The sequence below is a fragment of the Tiliqua scincoides genome, chromosome 7 (genome assembly GCF_035046505.1).
Source record: "Tiliqua scincoides isolate rTilSci1 chromosome 7, rTilSci1.hap2, whole genome shotgun sequence".
NCBI lineage: Eukaryota > Metazoa > Chordata > Lepidosauria > Squamata > Scincidae > Tiliqua > Tiliqua scincoides.
In genome coordinates this window covers 73,714,754-73,726,939 of record NC_089827.1, presented here as the reverse complement: position 1 = coordinate 73,726,939, position 12,186 = coordinate 73,714,754, and the positions used below count along the sequence as shown (strand labels likewise).

The window sequence follows — 12,186 nt, the reverse complement described above, 5'->3', positions numbered from 1 at the left end:
CACAAGTGATGAACATGCCTGCTTACTCTTCTGACATTATTGTGGCAATGAGGGGGCCGCTGCAGTGTGTGCAACATCGGAAGCTTGCTGACACGTGGGACAAGCCATCAATGCAGCCCATTAATGTGCCACTATCACTTCTCCCACAGGAGCAATGCTATTAACACCGGAAGGGGAAGCATCGTGAACTACTTCTAATGTCAAGGAAAGCTTCCACTGCAACAGCTCTCATTCAGCCCCCATGAGACAAGGGATGCTCTGAACATTCCCCTCCTCTGAATTTCACTTAGGATCTTTATGCTCCAAATTACTTGGGATGGTCCCCAAAGTGAAATGGATGCATTAGGAATCCACAGTGGTTCCAGGGCTTTTATGACTTTCAACATTTTGCAACACTTCACTGAAACACGTTTAAAGCCAACACCACAGTCCCATCTGGGGATATTGGAAAATGTTCTTAAGTGTAGATGAAGCCACGTATTTTTGGAAGCACATTCAAATAATGTGTTTGTATTTTTCCTTACAAATTTTTTCTCTTCTTGAAACTTGAAACTCTTCTCCTTGTCAGACTTGAAATTGATCAAGGTTTTCAGGATAGCAGCAACTTTTACCCTGCAGATGCCTGATCTTGTCTGATCTCGGAAGCTAAGCAGGGTTAGGCCTGGTTAGTATTTGGATGGGAGACCTCCTGGGAATACCGGGTGCTGTAGGCTTATACCATAGTCTTTCAAGACTGAAGGTTGCCAACCATTTCCAGGATAAGTCTTTCAAAGGTAATGCAATAATTTAGCAAAGAACAGGTGTGTGCTACTTAACGGTCTCCAATTCCCATTGTTATGTGATTAGGTCATTAAGCAAACATTCAGCCCAATCTAGTGCCTTTGTTCTGTAAACAGACACACCCTGCCAGATACTAGCTGGCTGCACAGGCTACTGGAAATAGATTGCCTCTTCTTTGGGTCCCTTCAAGGAGAATAGTGGTGGTGGCGTCTAGTCTGGACGCCTTTAAAAGGGGATTGGACAAGTTTCTGGAGGAGAAATCCATTATGGGGTACAAGCCATGATGTGCATGCGCAACCTCCTGATTTTAGAAAGGGGTTATGTCAGAATGCCAGATGCAAGGGAGGGCACCAGGATGCAGGTCTCTTGTTGTCTGGTGTGCTCCCTGGGCATTTGGTGGGCCGCTGTGAGGTACAGGAAGCTGGACTAGATGGGCCTATGGCCTGATCCAGTGGGGCTGTTCTTATGTTCTTAAACTACAATTCCCAGGAAGCCTTGAAGGTCTCTTGTTATCTGGTATGCTCCCTGGGGCATTTGGTGGGCCGCTGTGAGATACAGGAAGGTGGACTAGATGGGCCTTTGCCCTGATCCAGTGGGGCTGTTCTTATGTTCTTAACTACAATTCCCAGGAAGCCTTGCAGGTCTCTTGTTATCTGGTGTGCTCCCTGGGGCATTTGGTGGGCCGCTGTGAGATACAGGAAGGTGGACTAGATGGGCCTATGGCCTGATCCAGTGGGGCTGTTCTTATGTTCTTAACTACAATTCCCAGGAGGCCTTGCAGGTCTCTTGTTATCTGGTGTGCTCCCTGGGGCATTTGGTGGGCCGCTGTGAGATACAGGAAGGTGGACTAGATGGGCCTTTGCCCTGATCCAGTGGGGCTGTTCTTATGTTCTTAACTACAATTCCCAGGAGGCCTTGCAGGTCTCTTGTTATCTGGTGTGCTCCCTGGGGCATTTGGTGGGCCGCTGTGAGATACAGGAAGCTGGACTAGATGGGCCTATGGCCTGATCCAGTGGGGCTGTTCTTAGGTTCTTATGTTCTTATGTTCTTATGATAGAACTATAGTAAATGAATACATTCTTTGCATTCAGAGCCTCTTGGTTGTGTAAACAGACACTCTGTTGCAGGCTGTGGGAGACCTGAGTGCCTCATTAAGAGCCTCTTAGTTGTGCTTTGACCATTGTTGTATATTCGATCCACCGTAAAGTGGAAGGTCATTATGTGACACACACCTGTTTCTGGTTTTTTACCGACTGGCAGCCCAATCCTACCTAAACTTCCCTGCAATGATGTAGCAGCACCAGAAACAGCTACATTGCATCCCATGGGGGAGTTTAAGGGGCTGAAAGTCTCCTGAGGGTAAGGGGACCCCATGTTTGCAACACTCGCAGTGGCGTTGTTAAGGGGTGCGGGCCGCATCAGCGGACACGCACAGGGAGGTGACATCACGACTGGCCAAAATTTTTAAAATCTTGGTTTCTTTCAAATAATACCCTCATGTTATAGATCAATCAATGTGTTATTTCATGCAGAATTCAATGAAGCAAACCGTGCTGAAATAGCTATATTCTACGAAAAGTTACAAACAAAAAAAACCGGTGGGGACGGGTCGATCTACATCAACATGCTCACCACCTGGGTTGTTGCCCTGCTCACTGCATGGGAGGAGGTCCAACATAGGGGTGATGCAATGGCCTCCCGCATTGGGTGATGCAAACCCTAGTGCAGCCACTGACCACCAGTAACATAAATTGGGTCCATCACATCATACGTTTCCTGGCCCATCAACTGGCTGGTGTTGGTGGGAACAGGAAAACTTGCTAGTCAATGCTTGTAAAAGAAGCCATGACTGATGTGGTGTACATAATGTCCTGCCAATGACCAAATCATCACAATTAAAGTGATGTACCTACTTGTGCGCATGAGCCTTTATTCAATAAATAAATAATGTTATTATTTAACATTTAAGAAAATGTTGAAAATTGCAGCATGCAGGGCTCCAATCCTTTCCTCACTTTCTCACTGATGACGAAGGGCCCCAATCCTATCCAACGTTCCAGCACTGGTGAGGCCATGCCAATGGGGCATGCACTGCATCCTGTGGCGGTGGGGAAATCATGGAGACCTCCTCCGAATATTTGTTCCCTTATCACAGGGCTGCATTTGTGCTGGAAAGTTGGACACAATTTGGCCCTAAGTACTTACTCTTGAATGCACCCGTAGGTTTCTTCCCTGAAGGTCAAGAGGAGAGGAGAATGCAAAGGCAGTTTCAAAACTTGAAAATGAAAATGTGACATCTGCCCACAGGGACTTCCAAAGATGTCCCATGCAGACGACAGAGGCTTTAAAAAATAAAGAGAACTTTAATATTGAAGAAGATATCAGCCCTTGCCACCATCTATCAGACAGTACTGGTGTAAGATATAATACACTTAACTGCATCTTTTGTGAAAAATGGCCCCAAATTAATGATGTAGCCAGGAATTTGCAACTTGGCTAAGCTGGCAAACTGAGATTAGTGACTCAAGTCACTAGAACTAGGGATCTATGTCATTGATATAGAAAGGCTGTCAAAGTCCTGAACCATCCCAACAAAGTCTCCTGCTCTCTGCAGTTCCACTGGGCTATTTTAAGCCTCTGCTGACATTGTTTTGCCTGCCTTTCAACTGCTTATCAGTCATGTTCAGGCATCCATCTGAATTTCCAGAATCAGTTTTCTGTTTAAGTGTCATTCAGACTTCTCCCTCCGCTATCTAGTCAAGATTTCTCAAAGGCTTTTTAGGCTCCCAATCTCAGACCTGATCGTTAATTATATTTAAGCAACATTAACCAAACCTTTAAAAAAAATCCATCTTCAGTCAAATTGTTCTCTTATTATCCACTGAAACTTGTCAGTTAGAGGGGAATTACAGTCCCAGCCTGGCAAGGGCACAGGAGAGCCAAGATGCAGAACCGGAGGTCAATTGTGGTATAATTAATTACAATCATGTCACTTACAGTTCAGACTGGTGATCATTCAATTATGCTTCAAGAAGGCAGGGCATAAATTGATTCTGTTCCAAAGAGTTAGTAAGAGAGGTGGTTCCATCTTTCTTTCCCAACCATCAAGAAGACAGATGAGAAATGCGTTTTAGAAGAAATTTGACTAAAATGAATTTGAAACGAGTTTATGGTTCTAATGGATTAATGCCCAGCTGGGGGATCAACACAAGGTCCTTCCATGCTTACAACAGAGAGAAACAATTTCACAGCTTTCAACTGCAACTAGTACCTTGAGCTCAGCATTGAACTTGGTGTCTACTGCATGGTCAAATATATTTCCTAGAAGCACTTCCATCCATTTGTTGTTGGCAACCTTCAGTCTCGAAAGACTATGGTATCGCGCTCTGAAAGGTGGTTCTGGAACAGCATCTAGTGTGGCTGAAAAGGCCGATTCGGGAGTGACAATCCCTTCCACACCGGGAGCAAGTGCAGTCTGTCCCTGGTCTGTCTCCCTGGCTATGGGCCTTCCTTCTTTGCCTCTTAGCCTCAGTCTGTTGGCCAAGTGTCTCTTCAAACTGGGAAAGGCCATGCTGCACAGCCTGCCTCCAAGCGGGCCGCTCAGAGGCCAGGGTTTCCCACCTGTTGAGGTCCACTCCTAAGGCCTTCAGATCCCTCTTGCAGATGTCCTTGTATCACAGCTGTGGTCTACCTGTAGGGCGCTTTCCTTGCACGAGTTCTCCATAGAGGAGATCCTTTGGGATCCGGCCATCATCCATTCTCACGACATGACCGAGCCAACGCAGGCATCTCTGTTTCAGCAGTGCATACATGCTAGGGATTCCAGCACGTTCCAGGACTGTGTTGTTGAGAACTTTGTCCTGCCAGGTGATGCCGAGAATGCGTTGGAGGCAGCGCATGTGGAAAGCGTTCAGTTTCCTCTCCTGTTGTGAGCGAAGAGTCCATGACTCGCTGCAGTACAGAAGTGTACTCAGGACGCAAGCTCTGTAGGCCTGGATCTTGGTATGTTCCATCCATTAGCCCTTGGGAAAACTACATTTCCTGGGTCTATATCTGTAGGTCCCATGAAGGGAGTAGAGACCTCGTTCAAACCTGCTTGCTGGCATCAAAATAGCAGCAGCAGCTACCAAGTGAGTGGGTGGAAAGGAAAGGGAGAAGGGGTTTCAATACAAGGAAGGTAGGTGGGGGGGGTGAAAATCTTATCTGGCTCAATATAAACCTGGCGTAGCCTTCCCAGCAACAGTGCCACTCGGATGCCATCAATGGCTGCACCATCAGCATTGGTTCGGTGACTCAGTTGTTCATGAGCAGAAGCTCAATGCCTTGCTTCAGGTCAGCCCACTAACAACCCAGGAGGGTCACACACAGCAACGCCACCCTGGCATACAGCATGCCTGGGCACATGCCAGTTGAACATTGCTAAGCCACTCACAGCAACCGTTGCCACCCCATACCACACAGAGGCTTTTCATGGGATTCATGTGGTGAAGTGAGGGAGGAGGGAAGGGCAGGGGAGACAGAAGAGAGGCAAGGAAAGATACAGGGGGACCCTACTGACTAGCCCCTCAGCTACATGCCTGAAGGCACTGGTGGAGGGCACCAGGTCCACCTATGGGGTGCCCAAACCTGCAGCCAGCTCCCTGCCCTACACCCTGAGGCAGGATGCCCAAAAGTCAATTCTGCTCCTTCAGCAGGGCAGCCACATCCACTAGCACTTGCTATTGTCACCCTGCCCCCTGTTGGGTCTCTGCTAGAGCCACCAGAATGTTCTCCTGGTACTGCCCCATGGGGTTGACGGCCCGCATGACCCTGCCCAGAGCTTCCACAAGCTGAGCCTGGCCTTCATGAGCTGCATCAGCCACCTGCTGCCGCAGGCATATGGAGGTGGCCACCCTCCATATGCCTTTCATGGCAGCCACAACTCCAGGCAGTGCCCTGGTGGGCGAAAGCCATCTGGGTCCAGTAACTTGTTGGCAACCTTCAGTCTCGAAAGACTATGGTATCGCGCTCTGAATGGTGGTTCTGGAACAGCGTCTAGTGTGGCTGAAAAGGCCAATTCGGGAGTGACAATCCCTTCCACACTGGGAGCAAGTGCAGTCTGTCCCTGGTCTGTCTCCCTGGCTATGGGCCTTCCTTCTTTGCCTCTTTGCCTCAGACTGTTGGCCAAGTGTCTCTTCAAACTGGGAAAGGCCATGTTGCACAGCCTGCATCCAAGCGGGCCACTCAGAGGCCAGGGTTTCCCACTTCTTGAGGTCCACTCCTAAGGCCTTCAGATCCCTCTTGCAGATGTCCTTGTATCGCAGCTGTGGTCTACCTATAGGGCGCTTTCCTTGCACGAGTTCTCCATAGAGGAGATCCTTTGGGATCCAGCCATCATCCATTCTCACGACATGACCGAGCCAACGCAGGCGTCTCTGTTTCAGCAGTGCACACATGCTAGGGATTCCAGCACGTTCCAAGACTGTGTTGTTTGGAACTTTGTCCTGCCAGGTGATGCCGAGGATGCGTCGGAGACAGCGCATGTGGAAAGCGTTCAGTTTCCTCTCCTGTTGTGAGCGAAGAGTCCATGACTTGCTGCAGTACAGAAGTGTACTCAGGACGCATGCTCTGTAGACCTGGATCTTGGTATGTTCCGTCAGCTTCTTGTTGGATCAGACTCTGACCTATAATTTGTCAATTAGGTCTGAAATGTCTTGTCTTTTAACCTCTGTCTGACTTAGGCTGCAATCCGATACAGGCTGGTCCTCAGCATCCATAGAGTTTCCATTTCCAAGACCACTGTGGATGATGATGAAAACCATGGATAATGAAATCCACGGTCCAACCTGTTTTCTGAGTCACAAGGAACTCATGCACAACTCAGAAGATCCTCTGTGGGCCCTCCTGACACATTGGGTCAAAGCCATAGATACCAAAGCCATAGATGAGAAGGACCCACTGTACAGTATACACTTTCCAAGGAGTAAGCCCCATTAAACACAATGGAACTCACTACTGAGCAGACATTCATAGGATTATACTGTTAATTCTTTAGTCAGGAGGGTCTGTTCAGGCAATGGTAGGTAGTTGCCCAAGGTCTTCTGCTGTGAAGGCAGAAGCAAAGAACTCATTTTATTTCTCTGATATCTCCAAGTCTCCTTTGATCTCTCCTTTCCTACCCTCACATATCTACTCCGCATATCTACTCTGAAGTAAGTAGTTCCATTGCTCCGTCCTACTGGTTGTTTTTTTTTGCTATAACGTTTGATAGAATAGAGATATTTCGACACAATTTGTTTCATTGCGTTCCACATGAAAATACGCATCAAATGATATATAACATGATGGTATTATTCATAAATACCAAGATTTTAAAATTTTGGGCTAGTAGTGGTGTCACCCCTCTCCCTGTGCACATCATCCAGTCTGACCTGCACCGCCTAGCAATGTCACTGCCATCCACATAATTTTCTTCCTTAGTATGCACACTGCCGACTCTCACATTCAGTGTGTTTGTATTATCATCCATAACAAGTGAAACTCTTAGTACAGAATGGACTGGCCCTTGACATTTAAAGGGTACTGCAATGGCAGTAAACAATAAGCATCTACCCAGAATGCAACATAACTAGAAAGAACACAAATGGATTTAAAATGCAGGCCTTGCTTCGAGGTGGTGGGTGATTGTGTTTCTATGGAAACTTATATTGTGTGAAGGCACAGCTTCCTTTTATTAGATTCCGATATTTGCTTGGCATTTGTCTAAGATAGTTCTCTCTGATATGTTCAAATTCAGTCCTTGCTACCCTACCCTCTCCTTTCTTCCTTGCGCTTTCTTCCTTTACCTTTTTGCATATCCCACTAACAAAATTAAGATTGTAAACTCCTTGGGGCAGGGGTCTTCCTCATTTCCTTACGGTATTCTGTAGAGCACCCATGCATGTTGATATTGCAATTTTTTAAAAAAAATAGTAAATAATACAATGGACACTGGAACAGCAATTAATTGGCTAGTAATCATGAAGTGCACTTTTAAATCTCTTTTTGTGTATATGTAAACAAACAATTGCATTATTCTGTTGTTGAAGTTCATCGTCAGAGACACTTGGTGTTCCTTCCACTGCCCGGAATGGCTCTGAAGGGGAAGGGGAGGGGCCACTTGCACATCACAGTGAGGCTCCCTGCAAAACTTGGTGCTTTGCACCCCCTATAGCTATGCCACTGACTGCAGCTTTTATGCCATACTTAAGTACAGGGCATTCCTCTGACTGGGTGCATTGATGTGAATTCATTTTCTCCATAGTGAACTATAAAAAGCATCTGCTTTAATTATTGCCATCTGTAGCAGGTGGTTACTTATTTTAGTCCAACCTAAACAGCTGTCTGTAAGAGGCACCTAGAGCAGAAATCATGAAAGGTGCACTGAGGGATACTTGGAAACCAGCAGGTGATTCATATTTCCCAGGAGTCCCTGCTCCCCAGAAAATGACCTGCAAGGGTGAAATACAGTCATGCTTTGTCATTTACAAATGATTTTAGCAAATTTAATGTGAACAGGCCACGAAAACCATCTTTGAAGGTGAGCAGCAGAGAGCTGCAAAAGAAGAAGAAAAGTGGAATGAGACAAATGGCAGACTCTGTGCTCTGCCTAGAGGAGGGTGACAAAGCAGTGAGCATAGAGAGGTTCTCGAACCCAGGACTAAGGCAGATGTTCCATGGTGATGCCAGCAAGTCTAGATACGTGGTTGAAGTGAATGATACCCGCAGAAGTGGCTTGTCGGCCCCATGTGACCCAGAACCAACCTCTGGGGGCCTTTCAAGAAGGTATTGCAATGCTACAGGAAGTATCACTTTGTGACCCACCGGGGCAGACGAGGTGGGTCTCAGCTCTAAACCATTTGGGGAATGCTGGTTTACACAATAATTCAATACAACTGATCTGAGTGGTGCTTCTGTGGAGCGAGAATTTGCAGTGCTACATAAAATCACCTGTGGGATGCATGAAGTTTATTTGCATAAGTCACAATGCGTTTAGGTTTTATGGTTCCGGTGGCGTCAGTTTATAAAAATGCAGGAGTTTTAGCTCTGTGTTTATCTGAAGCAGCAAATAAATCAATTTGTGTAAAATCTGAAAGGCCAGAAAAAAAAAAGATTTTTTTTCTTTTTCTATTTGATTTGCCTGGCCTGAGCTAATTTACATATATACACCCTATTCAGGAGAGTCATTTATCAGGTCCAGGAATGATTTCCATGAGGCTGGTTCTGCAGGAATGTGTTGTCTCAAAGTAGACCCATTGCAGCCTGGAGTACAGCATCCAGTAGTTTCTTTTTGCCAATCATTTGCCGGTCTTAAAGGCACGGATGCTTAGGAACTTCCCCAGGTCAATGGTTCCTTAGCTGTTTTCTTCATCCTGACTGTGGGTTGCTTCATAGATTACAAGCGGTGGAATGGGGAGCCATGCATCTGACTGGTATCTCGTTCTTCCACTTCCTGCTCTGGGCAAATTAGACTAGGAAACAATGGTTTAGCATTTGTGTAGTGCTTTCTGAGCATGAGAACATAAGACCATAAGAACAGCCCCACTGGATCAGGTCATAGGCCCATCTAGTCCAGCTTCCTGTATCTCACAGCGGCCCACCAAATGCCCCAGGGAGCACACCAGATAACAAGAGACCTCATCCTGGTGCCCTCCCTTGCATCTGGCCTTCTGACATAACCCATTTCTAAAATCAGGAGGTTGCGCATACACATTGTGGCTTGTACCCCGTAATGGATTTTTCCTCCAGAAACTTGTCCAATCCCCTTTTAAAGGCGTCCAGGCCAGTCGCCATCACCACATCCTGTGGCAAAGAGTTCCACAGACCAACCACACGCTGAGTAAAGAAATATTTTCTCTTGTCTGTTCTAACTCTCCCAACACTCAATTTTAGTGGATGTCCCCTGGTTCTGGTGTTATGTGAGAGTGTAAAGAGCATCTCCCTATCCACTCTGTCCATCCCCTGCATAATTTTGTATGTCTCAATCATGTCCCCCCTCATGCAAAGTTCATCGCAAAGGAAATGGGTATCACTGTTCCCCCCCCCCCATATTACAGCTGAGGCTGACAGGGGCTGGCTTTCCTAAAGCCACCTGGTAGAAGCAAGAGTTGAACTTAGACCCGTCTCTTAACAGTGCTGCTGCATTAGGGGCCCAATCCTATTCTCTCCCCCCCCCCCCCGCCAATGTAGCACTGCCAAAATAGCTAACACTGCATCCTGCTGGGAGGGGAGTTGCAGAGGTCTTGCTTCCTGGGGGGTGGGTGGGGTAAGCCTCTGTGGCATGGGGGGATCTAGATAGACCTGAACCAGCAAAATTGCTGGCACAAGTCCCCATGGACCTCCTATGCCAATGGAATTGGTCTTGGGGTTAAGATTCAGGGCCGCTGATGCCATCAATGCCACCCCTTCTTGGACCCATTCCACCCACCCCAATCCCTGTTGCCTTCCAATTCACCAGTGCTTCTGAAGCACATGAGCTTTGCAACTGCCGTAAGTGTTCTGTTAGAGAGGTTGGGAGGTCCTGTCTCTGGCTGGGAGGCTATCATGACCACACTGAGAACCTGGCAATTCAGCAGGCTAGAATCATTGATCTAGTTTGCCTCAATAAAACCAAATTTATGAAAAAGAATGCAAGATTTACTGAACTATGACTGATACATGGAAGGACTTTCATGGCCTTGTCAATAAGCTATGTCAGCACACATCAAGTCCTCAAGCCATGGTTAATAGAGGCTTAAAATGGGCTACAAGAAGTAGAAGCAGCAGCAGCTATGAATCACTGGGACTTTTTCCCCCCTGAATAAACAAAGTTGGATTATACTGAATGACACTTTAGCTCTGTGCAGACATTATTCAGTGGGTAAGATTGTGGAAGGCCCCATGAATTGTACTGTACTTCTTCAACCCACGGATGATGCACACGTGGCGAGACCTGAGGAGTGTATGATTAGATTAATCTCTTTATCCAGACCCCATCTCTTTATTCAAAGATATACGTATTATTTATATCTCTTTACTCAGGTTAAAGAGCAAATGTTAAACATGATCATTCAGGGATGTTTAGCAATTCATTTCCTTTCAATTGGGAACAGTAGGAATCGGTTTTGTGTCTGGCACAACTTCTTGGCCCCGCTACAAAGTGATTAAATTTAAGACAGATCTGTTCTTGCAGAAGTCTGGACTCCCTTTGAATTGACAAGCAGATCCTCAAACCTCTTAACCCCAGAACATGTACAGTACTTGTCCATTATAGCACACATTGAAGTGACTGGGGCTCTAATGTCTGAGAAGCACTTCATTCAGATTATAAGTGGTCTGTGCCCGGTGTAGTTACAGAGAACTTTTGGCAATGCTTTATGAAGTGTGTCCGTGTGCTTCATACCTCACTATAGTTCATGCTAACTCATTGTGTTCACTAGAGGGCAGCACCTTCACCATTTTGAGTTCTGATAAACAAAGCATTTTCCAGGTTCAGTATTCGGTGGATTCAAGCGAGTTCAGTGGCTACCAAAAGCTACAGTCTCACATACGTCTCTCAAACATGCTGTATTTATGGTTGGCGCTACAACGGTACCAGCAAACGTTTAGGTTAGCACTCTAGGTGACAGGATATGTTTTTTATATCCCTGTTATCTTTAGTTCTGTGATAGGTTTAGCACCCTCCATACCCGAACTGTGCGTCTCTCAAGGTATCACCTTGTCAGAGCATGTCATTCATTTCACGAAACCCCCTGTCACTTGCTAAAGCTTGTCTCATCCATAGTGTATGCGTGTGTCTTTCAAACACACACAGAAAAGGCATTACCGTGTATCATTTAGATGAAGGGTGGTGTGTCAATCCATCACCTAAAAGAGAGGTTGTCTTCCCCTCTTCCTTGATGCATCTTCCATACATTCTCTTTGGTTCAGAGACACACCTGCAGTGACTATGAGCTTTGTGAGGTTCAGCACCCTCCTGGTAGGCGAAGGACAGACCGTATTCAACAAAGTAACTACCATACTGTTTGACTCCACCTGGGAGCCAGAACTAGCAGCTAGCTGGAGAAGCCTGGTTAGCGACTGCCTTCCTCCACAGGTATGAAGACTCTGGCTTGCATGTGCATGTGGAGTCCAGCCTGAGAAAATACCAGCGAGTTGGGCTGAGACCACCAACAATCGATGTCAGACCACAATAAGCTCACCATTCAATCCCTCTCCTCCCATTGCAGTCACTATTTTCAGGAGAAAGTGGGGTAGCAGGAGCATGAAACACCTCAGGAAAGAGATCTGCCTTCTTACTTGGGTAGTCCAGGTCCATTGACTACAGTGGAACTTACTTCTGAGTAGACCTGCGTAGGACCTGCATAGGATCGGTGGTCTTGGTGTCTTCTGGAGGACCCTGTACTACCC

The 12,186-nt window shown here is 46.6% G+C and overlaps 1 pseudogene; it reads left to right on the top strand.

The window, feature by feature from the left end:
* Positions 1 to 593: 593 nt before the first annotated feature.
* Positions 594 to 713, top strand: LOC136658065 (5S ribosomal RNA; annotated as a pseudogene).
* Positions 714 to 12,186: the final 11,473 nt, after the last annotated feature.